This window comes from Dermacentor variabilis, chromosome 3 (assembly GCF_050947875.1).
Source record: "Dermacentor variabilis isolate Ectoservices chromosome 3, ASM5094787v1, whole genome shotgun sequence".
NCBI classification, from domain to species: Eukaryota; Metazoa; Arthropoda; class Arachnida; order Ixodida; family Ixodidae; genus Dermacentor; species Dermacentor variabilis.
In genome coordinates this window covers 113817787-113832538 of record NC_134570.1, presented here as the reverse complement: position 1 = coordinate 113832538, position 14752 = coordinate 113817787, and the positions used below count along the sequence as shown (strand labels likewise).

General features: G+C 51.0%; 1 pseudogene; it reads left to right on the top strand.

Moving 5' to 3' along the window:
- Window positions 1-3731: 3731 nt before the first annotated feature.
- Window positions 3732-5741, top strand: LOC142574108 (uncharacterized; annotated as a pseudogene).
- The last annotated feature ends 9011 nt before the right edge of the window (window positions 5742-14752 follow it).

Here is a 14752-nt window from a genome sequence, read left to right as displayed (position 1 = left end):
AGTACTTCGGCTGTTATCTCTGCATATTATTTGGAAAACTAGCGTTACAAAACCAGTGGTAGCAAGATGGCCGCGGCCCTTTTTATCAGAGCCATTCTCCTTCGCCAGGAAGAAGAAGCGCTCGTCCCTAGTCAGAGATAGCCTCCGTGATTGCTAGCCAATTACGCAGTGCTAATTACCTCGAACCAAAGTCTTGCTTGCACCAGTGTGTCCGTGAAGGCGAGCGGCATCGACCAATACCAGCTGACCCCAGAGGTGCGTTTTTCTTTGCCAGATTTCGTGACTGCTTCTACTGCCGCCGTGCGGAGGATTGCTAGGCTTAGGCGTGTTCCGCGGACACTAGGCCCAACAACACCGTCGCAGCGGCCTGCCGTACATCCCGGCGGCTGCCGCTCGTCAGCTCCGAGATGGAGACGCCCTCGGAAACAACAATTATCGCGGACAATCACATGTGCGTTCAAGTTCAGGGAACAGAGATATCACCCGAGGAATACCACAGCGACCGCGGATTTACGCTCGCGGGGGAACGCATGTCGAGGCAGCGCCAGCGGACCCCCGCAAGCGGCAAGCCCGACGGACCCGGCGGGAGACAAACAAGCACGAGGTCAAAATTCTACAAGAACGTAAGAGCCTCGGCCATCAAGGCAGCACGCATGCCAGCCATGCCACTAGAAGAAACCAAGATAGTTGTCAGACCCAGAGGGGGACTGGACATCGTCAAGACCGGCACCACCATCGTCGCTGCGGCCAAGATCACGAGCGAGGAAAGCGCCGCGGACACCAGCTGCACCAACACAGAACAGAACATCATGGTCGTAAGTACACCGAACGAAGACAACGCAGCAAGGTACGCTAAAATCCCGGAAATAGATATTCAAGGCAAACCCTACGTGGTCAGCGCATATCGCACGGCACCTCACGACACCGTGAAGGGCGTCATAAGAGGCATCCCCATCGACGCGAGCGCCGAAGAGCTAGATAGAAAGATCGTCAACGAGAGGAACGCGCTAGCAGTGGCCTCAAAAAGGATTGGAAGCACGACCACTGCGATTGTGGTGTTCCAGGGGCCCAAGGTACCGAACTTTGTCCGATACGGAGTCACGCTGATACCGTGCCGCCTCTAAAAGAAACAGATCGACGTCAGCCAGCAGTGCGGCCGTGTGGGACACCGCAAGGACGTGTGCCCGACCCCCACAATCAAGACGTGCCTGGCCTGCGGACTCGCGAACCCTACGGAAGACCATCGCTGTACCCCAAAATGTCAGTTGTGCGGAGGCCAGCACCTGACCAGAGACCGAACATGCAAGGCGAAATACAAGGTCCCCTACGTAGTGCGAAAGCGACAATGGGAGCGCCGACAGGCCGAACGCCAGCTGCTGTCGGAGAGCGATTTCCCGCCACTCGACAAGCCGCCAGCTGCGCGAAAGTCAAGGACCCCATCTGAAAACCACGCGCCCAAATCCAGAGACAGCAGTTGCTGCAAGAGAAGCCTCAGCAGCAAAACGTCACCATCACGTGAGCGAGTGAGCTGGGTCGACGCAGCGAAAGGAAACAACATAAGGAACGCGCAGGAAATCACCGAAGCCACGAAGAAAGAAGTTATAAATAAGGTCCGGGAGGCAAATAAGCTCCTAAGAGAAGAAAACGCGGCGTTGCGAGCGACCATCAACAACCTCACGAAAGAGATCGCCGAGATCCGTCAGTTGCTGCTATGCAACAACGACCCACGCCAAGCACAAGAAAGACCGAGGAAACGACAACGAACATCCAGGAGAAAGCCATAGAGGAACCGGCACCGAAGAAGCGAGCCATCGAGGCCACGCGCACGCAAATAGAAAACGATTGCATCGACAGCCTCGAAGCGAAATTCGAAGCGACATTCAGCAAACTCGAACAGCTAATCACGACAAACATCGCAGCAGTGACAGCACTGAAACAAACAATGGAGACCTACCAAGCCGAGAACACGAACCGATTCGCCTAAATCGAAAGGACCCTACAGCCAATGGTAAGCCACCCGACGTTTGCGCCCCTCTTCGCGCAACATCCACCCAACCAGGGAGCCCCGTACACGCCAACGCAATCATGGCCGCCAACGCAACACCAGCAGCAGCAAGTGTAACCGCGTGGCAGTGGAACTGTCGCGGCTTCGCAAGAAAGAAGGCAGCCATCCAACAGCACATCGTACATGCCGCGCGCAAACCAGACGTTATACTACTACAAGAAACACTAACCGACGCTCCGTCCCTCCCCGGCTACAGAGTGCACAAGGGACCGCCCGACGGCAGAGGCCTGTGCACCCTGGTCAGGAAGGGACTCACGTTCGTCGAACACGAGCTGCACAGCAATATCAAGATCGAGCACACACTCACCGAAATCATCCCGGGCAAGAAGAGAAAAGGAAGCATATTTCTGCTCAACGTCTACAGCAACCCATCGCAGAGAAAACAGAGATTCAAGACATTGCTGCACAGAGCCAGCACCGCAGCGGGCCGCAACACGTTGATCGCGTGCGGAGACTTCAACGCGATGAACCCTTCCTGGGGCTACAACAAGTGCACAGCAAAGGGCCGCGACCTGTACCAAGACGCCACGGAACTCGATTTCACCCTCATCACGGTCCCGACACATCCGATGAGAATTGGTAACTCCGTGTCCCGGGACACCACTCCGGACCTCACGTTCGTCAAGAACGACGTCCGGGGCACGATCACCTGGAGAAACACGGGACCGACCTAGGTAGCGACCACATCATCGTTGAAATCGGCATACCGGAACACAACGACACCAGCATCAAAACACACAGATGGATAGACTGGGATGCATTTCGAGACGCTAGAAGCCAGAAGAGCGACGGTGACGACGAGTTCAAAGACATCGACTCGTGGACGGCCGAAATCACCAAGAGCGTACGCGACGCGACTAAAGAGATTGAAACGGGCGCGGAGATCGACAAAGTACACAGCCGGCTTGGGCATCTCATCGAAGCCAAACAGTCGATACTCAATCGCTGGAAGAAACAACGTCTTAACCGCAGACTGAGAAAGAAGGTGGCGGAGCTGAACCGAGCGATCGAGGATCACTGCCGCGCTCTCTGCACGCAACAGTGGAACGAGATCTGCAACGCGGCAGACGGACAGATGCACAGCGGGAAGACGTGGAACCTGCTGCGGCACCTGCTCGATGAAACCAAGACCAAGTCACACCAAAGGGACAGACTCGCCAGGGTCATACGTCGGGCGGTCTCAGCACACGGCGTCGTCGAAGTCACCAGGTGCATTAACGACAAATACCTGCCGACTACACCTACCGAACAGCACGCGCCGTACAGCGGCCTGCCTAACGCGAAGCTCGATCGTGACATCGACGTCGAGGAGGTACGCGCGGCCCTGCACGACCTCAACAGCCGGTCGGCAGCCGGCCCAGACCTCGTCAAGAACAAGGCTCTCAAGAACCTCGATGACGACTCGATTGAAAAGCTCGCAAAATACTACAAGTGCTGGAGAGCGGGCGCGCTGCCAAAGCTGTGGACGACAGCCAAGACCATCCTGATCCCCAAGCCGGAGAAGCCGCCGGACACGGATAACCTCCGGCCCATCTCGCTGACGTCCTGCGTGGGCAAGGTGCTCGAGCACGTCCTGCTCAACAGGTGGCAAGACTACCTGGAACGAGAAGTGCTGTACCCGGCCACTTTGATCGGCTTCAGACAGCCCCTCAGCACGCAGGACGCGATGCTGCAGCTCAAATACCAAATCATTGATGATGGCGGCAGTACCCGCGACAACAAAGCAATCCTAGGGCTGGACCTGCAGAGCGCCTTCGATAAGGTGAAACACTCGGCGATTCTGTCCCAAGTCTCCAAGCTCAACATGGGCGAAATATCCTACAGCTATATCAAGAACTTCCTGACGGACAGGACCGCCGAGCTACGAGCAGGCGACCTACAGACTCAAGAGAAGAAGCTCGGGGGCACCGGCACACCGCAGGGATCGGTCATTTCGCCGATGCTGTTCAACCTGGTAATGATCTGAGTGACCGACAAGCTCGGGCATATCGGAGACGTCAGGCACACCATCTACGCGGACGATATGACGCTATGGGTGACTGGTGGCAGCGACGCCCACATCGAGGGTGCGCTGGAAGCCGCTGTCGACGCAATAGAAGACCAGCTGGAAGGCACCGGACTGAGATGTTCGCCGAGCAAATCGCAGCTTCTCATACTCCCACCTACCAAAAACAGCAGAAGCAAGACCAGACAACGCGAAAACAAAAAAATCAGAAACGTCACCAAATCCGGCAGCGTGATCCCCGAGGTCGGCAAAATTAGGATCCTAGGCATGGTCATCGAAAAGCACGGAAGAAACGGTGAAACTATCACCCGTCTCAGGGCAAAAGCAGCCAACGCGATTCGACTCCTAAAACGAGTCACTTCCCGAAAGGCTGGCATGAGAGAGGAGAGCCTACTTAGGCTCGTCCAATCCTTCGTCATCAGCCACGTCGCGTACGTTGCAGCCTACCACAGATGGCTGCAACACGAACGAAACAAAATCAACGTGCTCATCAGAAGAGCGTACAAGACGGCGCTGGGCCTGTTCGAGTCCACGAGCACGAACCGCTTGTTACAACTCGGATTACACAATACGCTCGAAGAAATAGCCGAAGCGCAACGGACTTCTCAATTGGAGCGGCTGTCCATGACCAAAGCCGGGCGGAAGATAATGGACGATCTGGGAATTAGACGCTCGAACGAGGTGGAGATGAAGCTCCCCGTCCCCGAAGCGGTCCGACGCCAGACCAGAATCGACCCCATACCGAAGAACATGAATCCCGAGTTCAACAAGGGAAGAAGAGCGGCGAGGGCCAAGGCTCTCATTGACCAGCATGCCAACGACGAACATGCGCGGTACGTGGACGCGGCCGAATAACAACGGAACGCCTTCGCAGCGGTCGTCATAGAGGCGTCAACCGGCGCCACGAGGACGGCAGCGAGCGTGAGAAGCGCCGGAGCGGAACAAGCGGTGGAGGTAGCCATCGCCCTGGCCATCGCCGATGCAGACTGCCACACGGTGCTGAGCGACTCAAGACAGGCGGTGCGAAACTTCGCCAAAGGCCAGATCTGCAGGGAGGCTGAGCTCGTACTGCGAGCGGTCAAACTAAAAGAACGAAACGTACGACTCAAGTGGTTCCCGGCGCACGCGGGCGACCCATCGGGACGCAATGAGAACCATAATGAGACGCCACACGCAGCGGCGCGAGCGCTAACCAACCGCACCCCGGCGACAGACCGTCCGACGTGGTTCGGAACCAAGGACCGCATGACAGGTTACAGTGAAATTACGAAGACCTACCGCCTGGCTCGTAGGACTCTCCCACCCCCGCACCCGAGACTGAGCCGAGCGGAGGTGGTAGTACTGAGACAGCTGCAGACCGGATCGCTACCGAGCCCGAGACTGATGAATTGTATGTACCCCGAGACATATCCGACAGATATGTGCAGAGTCTGCCGGAGGGAAACTGCAGACTACACGCACATCTTGTGGGACTGCGTTAAATATCCAGAAGCCGCTAAACCAAGAACACTCCCACCGCGGCTCGAGGCAGCCGCGAAGAGCTCCGACCGAGACGATCAGCTCTGGGCCGTCCAGCAGGTCCTAGAGGCGCTCGAATGGCACGGATCCAGCGAGCCGGCAACGGCGAGCGGAGACGCGCGCCGAGTAACGGCGACTTGGAGGATGACGTAGGCCCTCGTCGGGGCGCGCGCGCGCCCAACTGCAGGCATAAATAAAGTTGTCTCCAATCCAATCCCATCCTTCGCCAGTCGAAATGGTTTGTTGTCTTACAATATTGTTACGCGCTATTTCTGCGCACTCAAGCGCGCATCCTGCCGAGAGTGGAAGAATGCGCCAGAAACGCTGTGAAGACGACGATTGGACTAGCGCTTGTGTTTTTGTTCTGTCATCTAGCCTGCAGCCATCGCTCTCTGTATATATTTTGTAAATACAATTTCCTATCCCTTTTTCCTACTCTCATCCCTATGGTATTTTGGTGAGAGAGGCGGGTACCCACACCATACAATGGAGCGCCGCAGCGGCTGACGTTTAGTTTTCTTCATGATAGTGGAAGAGTGGTCGGCGCCCACCAAGGCGACTGCAACGACAACGGTCTTCTTGGCTCATCTAAAAGACCCAGGCACATTCTACGGCATGGAAAACGCCGACATCAACGACTGGCTACCTCTGTACCAGCGTGCAAGTGAGAACAATCACCGGGATGAGACGATCATTTTGGCAAACATATTATTGCACCTCTAAGGAACAGCGAAGGTATGGTTTGCGCGTAGCGAAGACGAAATTGGGAGCTTGGACGCACGCAAGGAAAAGATGCGTTCCCTGTTCGGCAAATCTGCACGTAGAAAGACAGCAGCAAAGAAGGAGCTGGAATCTCGTGCGCAGACAGCGAGAGAGTCATACCTGACATATACAGGACGTGGTTGCTCTTTGCCGAAAAGCCGATGACGTCATGAATGAGTCTGAGAAAGTGGGCCACGTGTTACAGCGCATAGCAGATTATGCCTTCAATCCGCTAATCTGCAACGACTGCGACACCGTCGATTTCAAAATCCAAGAATCCAAGCGTTTCGAGGCCGCCAAAGTCGACGCATTGCCCAACATCTCGCTTGACTTCCGAACACGGCAGCAACGTAGTCATGCGAAGACGTGCCTGAGCCGTCGGCACCGCTCACCGTAGAACACGTAAAGCAGATCATCCGACGTGAACTTGACGCTGTGTCTCTTGCTTCTACGTGAGGCCGTACTGTGACCATAGCTCCCAGATGGTGCCGCTAGTCCAAGCTGTCGTTTATCAGGAGCTCTCCAATATTCGCCTGGACTCTGCGCCGCAGCTCTTTACCAGCCGATCGACTACCGTTTCTCACTTTCGCACGCCCAAAGTCAAAGGACGCTCTTCCATACTCGCAATCCAGCCGGGTGGAGGACTGTTGATGACCGTCCCATTTGCTTCAACTGCCGTTGTATTGGACACGCGGCCCACCATTGTAACTGTGGGCAGTATTGGTATCAGGCGCCCTATGAATACAACCATCACCCCGGCATGGATCATGGCCGATTTCAACCGTACCGCGAGCCTCCCCAAACCACCGGCGTATGGTTATCCGGCGTATGGTTATCGGCGTATGGTTATCCAGACCCATACTATGTCACCGGGAGTGTAGAAAACGAACCTATGTCTGTTGAAAATCGTACCGTTTCGTATCTTGGTCTTGCTGAATGCAAATGCGTACGCGAGCAAGCTGTCTGGCTTCTTCGGCGCACTGAGTAGATTCGTCAACGTCCGTAGGTAGGTCGCTAAACTCGTGCGGCAGCATGACATCCAGCGTTGTCGTGGTTCGCAACCATGGACCAAGCTGAACGGTGTCATTCCAGCAGTTTCCTGTCGAGCGGTAGTGTAGGCATATACGACGTAAAGCAAAATCTGACCCCAGTTCATCGGTTCTACATCGACATGCATACATAGCATGCCTGCGAGTGTCTTATTAAGACTAACGGTTAGCCCGTTCATCTGGGGATGATAAACGGTAGCTTTCCGGTGGTGGCTTGTACAACTTAGCCTGAAAAGCGAGTCAAGAAGTTTGCAAGTGAAGGCAGTTACCCTGTCTGTGATGACTACTTTTGGCGCGCCGTGCCTAGGGACAATGTTTTCAATGAAAAAAATTAGCTTCTGCTGCTGTGGCCCGCTGTGTATATTACGTCTCCGGGTATCGCGCCGTGTATCGGTGACAACAATGATTCATCTGTTGCCAGGTGTAGAAGTTCGAAATGGGCCCATGAAATCCATTCTAACTTGGGCTACTGGCTGGCCTGGTACTTCGACCGGATGTAAGAGACCTGCGGGATTGCCGGGAGGAGGTTTGCGTGTTTAGCCGTCCGTACATGTTTGCACGTGATGCTTTACAGTAGCAGGTAGCTTCGGCCAGTAATAGTTCCGTCGAAGGCGGGACAATGTTCTCTTGTAGCCTAGATGACCTGCGGTGGTTTTATCGTGGCATGCTTTTAGTATTTATTTTCGAAGTGATGCCGGTACGACAAGCAGGTACGTGGAGCCAGCGGCAGAAAGGTTTTTATAGAGAACACCGTTCCGGAGACAAAACGATGGCAGTGCTCTGGCATAAATCGCGGAACATCTTTACTTCTGCCTTCCAAGATATTACTGAGTTAGAGCCGCTCTGGGTCGTGGCGCTCCTCCTGTGAAATGGTGACGGCGTCAACGATGCCCAAAAATGCCGCGTCCACGTCCACGTTATAAGTAACTGCGGTGAGCGCGAGAGGTAGACGGCTTTGGTGTGCCTCTTGCCTGATTTGCAAATTACGCTCATTTAGAACTCCTTAAACACCAGACTCCAACGCGGCAGACGGCCAGATGGATCTTTCAGCTTAGTCAGCCTCCAAAGAGAATGACGGTCACTGACAACCTTGAATGAATGGCCGTACAAATACGAGTGAAATTTAATAATCACCCACACCAAGGCGAGGCATTCCGTCTCGGTAGTCGAGTAGTTTTCCTCTGTACGAGAGAGAGTTTGAGAGAGAGTTGGGCTAGCGTCGGGGGGAGGGTGATTACTTTTTTGGAGTCGTCTTGCCACTGCACCAGTACGGCGCCCAGACCAGCATTCCTCGCATCCGTGTGAAGTGCTGTACAGGCATCTTGGTCGAAGCGTTCAAAAAAAGGAGTCGTTTGCAGGCGTTGGCATAGCTCGCTAAATGCTTCTTGCTCATTTTCCCCCACAAAAAGGGAACATCGTCGGGGGTCAGGCATGTTAACAGCGCAGCAGTACATGAAAAGATCGCAATAAAGCGTCGGTAATAGGTGCAGAGCCTCAAGAAGCGCCTAACTACCTTCTTGTCGGGCGATATGGTGAACTTGGCCATAGTGTCAATTTTGGCTGGATCAGGTCGTACTCCCACGTAACTGACGACGTGGCCAAGGAAGCAAAGTTCACTGAAACCAAAATGACATTTCTCGGGCTTTAACGTCAGGCCGACCGAGAATATGGCTTGGAGAACAATGAGAAACCGACTGAGGTTCTCCTCAAATGTAGCGGAGAACACTATTACGTCTTCTAGATAGACCAAGCATGTTTGCCTCTTCAGACCTGATAGTACGGTGCCCATTAGATTCTGAAAAGCAGCAGGCGCGGACTACAAACCGAAAGGAAGGACCTTGAATTCGTAAAGACCATTGGGGGAGGGGGTGTCACGAAGGGAGTTTTCTCACGATCTGTCTCACCAACCTCGATCAGCCAATACCCGCTTCGTAGGTGCATTCATGAAAATAACGTGCATGCCACAGCCTGTCCAGCTAATGGTCAATGCATGGCAGCGGGATACGTCTTTCTTCGTGACCTGGTTTAATTTCCGGTAATCGATGCAGAATCGCAAACTGCGATATTTCTTTTCAACTAATCCCACGTTGACGCCCAGGGAGTTTTAGAAGGTTGTATCACACCATCCTTGAGCATCTTCTTCACTTGCTTTTGAATCTGTTCATGTTACTTTGGAGCCACACACAGTAGGGATTTTGTTGAATCGGCCCCGTAGTGTCATCCGTAATGATACGGTGCTTGGTCAGTGGTGTTTCTTTGATCTTTGATATAGCCTAAAAGCAATCTACGAACTGTTGTATCAGCTCCAATAGGAGCTGTAGCTCCGATGGCGACAGTGTGGAGCTAACGTCTAAATACAAAGGTGGTGAGGGAGGCACGATCGTTTCCTGTAGAGCGAAATAATCTTTCACTTGATTGATGTCGTCGCAGTACGCAGTTGTGGTACCCTTCTGGATGTGACGGCGTTCGTTGCTGAAGGTCGTTAAAAAAGACTTCAGCATACCCATGAGTCATGTCGAATACGCCTCTAGCAATGCAAATGACTTGCTTGAAGAACAGTGCAACACTTTGCTCCGCGATCACATACCCGTGGTAGGGCTTCTTGCATGAAACAGACACAAGGCGGCAGGATCGCGTCTGAAGAGTCACATCTTGCGCGATTTGTAAACGCTCATGCTTCCCGTCACTAATTGTGTCGCAATATTGGCTGACAGAAAACGGCACCATACGTTCCCGAATGTTTATGACGGCGCCGTGATCTCGCAGAAAAGCCATCCCCAAGGTGAGGTGTCTACAGCAGTCTGGGAGAACAACAAAAGTGGAGACGAAGCCGGCATCACCGATGTGAATTCGGGAGGTGCATGTTACCGTTAGTCTCATTAGCGGACTCAACGGGAACTAGGCGGTCGGCCAGCTCTTGCCGCATAATCGAGAAGTCAGCCCCAGTGTCAACAAGTGCGGTGACGTGATGTTCATCCACCAGAATGCTGAGATCGGCACGGGCAACGTAGTCGGCGTAATGTAATCGTCGTCGTCATGTCATCTTCGTTGGCGTGAGTGTTCTTCGTCGTCATGTCGTCTTCGGCGGCGTTAGCATTCGTCGTCCTCATGTCGTCGTAGGGAGCTTGGGGCGTATATTTGGCGTCTCGATTTCAGGCAACCTTCCTGCCGGAGGTCGCTTCCGTTAGTTTCCCCTGCGCGGACAAGGGGAGCGACAACCCCTGCCGACGTCAGTGGTGAAAGTCTGGCGGTTTGGGAAGTGTAACACACAAGTGATGGGGAGTGCCAGCGACGACGTGGTGAACAAGCTTGGCGGGGTGACAGCTGATTACTGTTCGGAGCGCGACGGTCATCGAAGTGCAGAGAAGCGGCAGGCGAAAAGGAGCCAGCTCCAGCATCTGGATGGGGCCAATAACGGGCACTGTGACCTGGTTCACCGCAATGGAAGCAGAGTTTGAGCCTCGCGGTTCCCCAACGGACCCCCTACTCCGATTTACAGGATTGCCTTTGCAGCTATCGACGTCTCTAAGAATTTAAATTCTGTACAAAGACAGATTCTTAACACCTACCTTGATAACTTGGCTCTGAAAGGAATTAACGAAGTGCGTTTCTGCACGAAGGAAAACGTAGTCACAGCAAAGGCGGTACACAGAAATGAAACAGCAGAGCCACTCTGTTCACCGGTCAGTGTTGAATGTTCTGCCAATAAGGCCGTCGCACAAGTCCAATCTACTGTTTTCGTATACAAGCTGTCGGCTAACTGTCCCTCTCGCAGCAGATGGTAACATTTCTGGCTATTTGTCCAGGCATCGCTCTTCTTCAAAGTTGCCCTGCGTTCAGAGAAAAAGTACGTATTGATTTTAAAAAAATTATAATATTTATATTTAAACTAACCGGAAGAAGGCATTTGGTTGTCTCAAAAATGTTCTCCGTATGCACCGTTCGCATTCGACGATGTGTAGATAGATGATAGACAATTTTACTGCTCAGAACAGAAGACTATTGGTCTCCAAGCTGCGTTCGGTAGGCTACTCTATGGTCTAGAGGAAAATCAGAGTTTGAACATTAAGTCTAAACCCAGACAGCTTTGGGTAGAACGCTCGGGATGCTGCAGTGAAGAAAATAAAAAGGTGCCTGTACGCAAAAAAAGAAGTTTTTCGTACAAGTGAAAACGAACAGAATGCATTTTTTATTCGCGCTCCCTGTGGACGGGTGAGAGATGGGTGGCAAGGCGTGTTGGTTTGCTAGCTTCAAGAACTTCAGCCCTTACACGCACCAAAGTGACTTTAAGCGGATGCCGCTCGCGTACAGCTGAGTTTGAGCCTCGCAATATCTCAGGGTTTGAGCGTCTTCGACCAATGGACTGGACATGAAGATTAAGCCATTAGGGCCAAAAGAAACGGTTTCTTGTTTCCCATTTTACCACACAGATTAAAAACCACACTTCACCTAAGGGAAATGACACATCCACCCAATCGTAGCAATTTCTAGGAAGAAAATCCCTACGGGTTCCTCGAAAGAAAAGCATCGCAGCTGACGAAACATTTTGAAGAAAATTTGTGTTTCAAATCCTACAGGCCACACACGTAAGACGGCTTCCTCTCGCGTCATAGCATTACCAGGCGAAGGCACACTATGAAAAAAATTTACGCTCTTTGGGACTTATCTTGTTCCACAACAAGTATTGTCATCTTCCTTGCTTGCGTTTCCCCTCTTGAAAACTCGGCGCTCGCTTCTTTCCTGGGGAGGATGCTGTGCCCAGCTGATTACGCGCAAGCCGTTCGTGACTAGGATGGGCACTGCCCGCAGCGTTAAAGAAAGGAAATGCGGGAAAAACAGATGTATATTGTTTCGGGACAAAACATAGCTGAAATGGTGCAAAGTTTTCAAAAAGTGTAATGTTCTTCGTGAAAGTCGATAGTGTTGCAGGATGTGCGTGCAGCATAATGACATCAGATCGGAGAGGAACTGCTCGACGTGAACCTCTCACGGCTCCCAGTGTGCATGCGCTAGAGCGCCGTCATGTGCCTGCTGATCGCCGCGTAAAAACTCATGCCGTGGAGTTCACACGATTTTTCTATATAGCGGGAGCTGGTGCCACACAATCAAGATACGATTTATTTCCGCACGCCATCTAAGAGTCCGTTAGAGCTATGACGCACTCTGAGTGCGGTTTAGTCTGTGATGGCAGCCGCTACCGTTAGTTCCTCTGCCTCTGCAGCACTGGCTTTGTAAACCGACGACACATTTATTTCGGTCCCCTGAATGTCGACTACGCTGGTGTCAAATACGGTGCTTCTTGCGGTGCTAACCGCGTCTAGGTACAAGACATTTGGGTGGTTCTCATATGCCTTTTAGCGAGCGCCTGCGCTCTGGCATGTTGCCATCCGATGTGGAAGTTCGGCTGCATGTTTCTGGTTATCAGTAAGACGTGAATAATATCTTTTCAATGGTAAAGGAAATTTGTTGGACGTGCATACTTCTTGAAATTAATTTCCAATGGGGCGCTTCTCCACCTAATCAGCTTGCATTCTAGTGTAGACTTCTTCCATCGGTAATACTTATTTTATTGTGACATATTTGCATATGTTTCCAGTCGCACTCTCCTTCCGCCGCTTCTGGAGTACCTCGTTTGCTTTAGAAATCACATAGATTTTATATTTCGCTTACTAATTCATTAAATTAAGAATTTGCTATATTTCGCTTTTAGCCTGCTCTTGCATCTTCGCAAGACAAAAAAATGAATTAAACGATTGTCAACCGAAATTTGCTGTGAGATTTATATAACCACTACAAAAAATTATTTCACCATTAATGTCCATCAGATAAGATTCGACTTTATTCGAGAATCTGGATGTGTTATTATCGACGGTGAGCGGCAAACAGGATATAGCATTTGCGCACGAAAAAACCATTAGGAATATATACCTTCGCATGGTGGCAACACCGGCGTGGTGCGTGAATAGAAACGAGATAAACTATCTTACATGATCAAAAAAAAAACTAAAACTTTGTGAAGGCATGGAAAGTTGTAATAGCAGTCATAGACAAGCGTGAGCATGCTGCAAGTGTAGGCGACAGGGGTTACTCACGTTTCAAAGCTAAGAAGATGGAAATAAATACGCTTGAAATAGTAAACGAGGAAGGTATGAAATCAGCGACCGATTAACTTGAAAAAGAGAGCTTGAAGAGAGAAAAGGCAGGTTTATTCGACACTTATTCGTGATATTTTCTATTATTTATTTTTATTTAGTACATACTGCAGACCACATTGTGGTCCTTGCAGGACGGGCAGACATTGAGTACAAGACATATACAAGATACGTTCGTATACATTCATAAAATATATAGACTTTACAATGATATATTGCTCACAAACATTTAGTGAAAAGGATCAAAACACAATACATAAATCAATTAATGGTGCAAACAGAACGATGAAAAAAAAGGCAAGGGAAATTGCACATCAACGGCAAGGGAGTTTGAGAGCCGAGGACCTGCCCCGCTCATTCAACAGGAAGAACACATTCTATACAGAAAAAAAAGACAACAAAAACTTACATAAAACACAGTCACATATTGTAAGGGGCGGGCAGCGAATTCCATTCAGAAATAGTTCGGGGAAAGAAGGAGAACTTATAGCTGTCTGTCCTAGCATAGATAGGTGTAAGTGTATCCGGACGATGGGGTCGTGTATACCTAGTGGAGAGATGACTTACATATAGTGAAGGGTCCAAAGCCAATTTGTGATTAATTAGATTATGTAAAAAGTCTAGCCTGTGTTTTTGTCTTCTCTGTTCAAGCGAAGGAATATCGTTAGCCAACATCAGCTCTGACGGGGAATCCGAACTTTTGAACTTAGAATAAATAAAACGGACAGATTTTCTCTGTATTCTCTCAAGTTTGTTAACATTGACTTTAGTATAGGGATCCCATGCAACCAAGCATATTGAAGTTTTGGCCGGATATAGGTTAGGTAAGCGAGTAGCTTAACGTTTGAAGGGACATTTCTTAGTTTGTGTCGCAGATAGGTTAGCTTCTGAAAGGCGGAAGAACATGTGTGGTCAATGTGAAGGTTCCAAGAAAATTTATTAGTGAACGTTACGCCAAGGTACTTGTAACTCTCAACTTGCTTTAATAAAACAGATCCCATTTGATACGTGTATTCCAGGGGATTCTTTTTATGCGTTATGCGAAGAGAGACAGTTTTATCTATGTTCGCAGCCATGCCCCGTTCTTCGCGCCACAAAAATATGTTATTCAAGCTAGATTTAAGTTCCTTCTGATCATCCACGGACTTAATAGTACGGAATACAACGCAGTCATCTGCAAACAGCCTTATTTGTGTCCCTG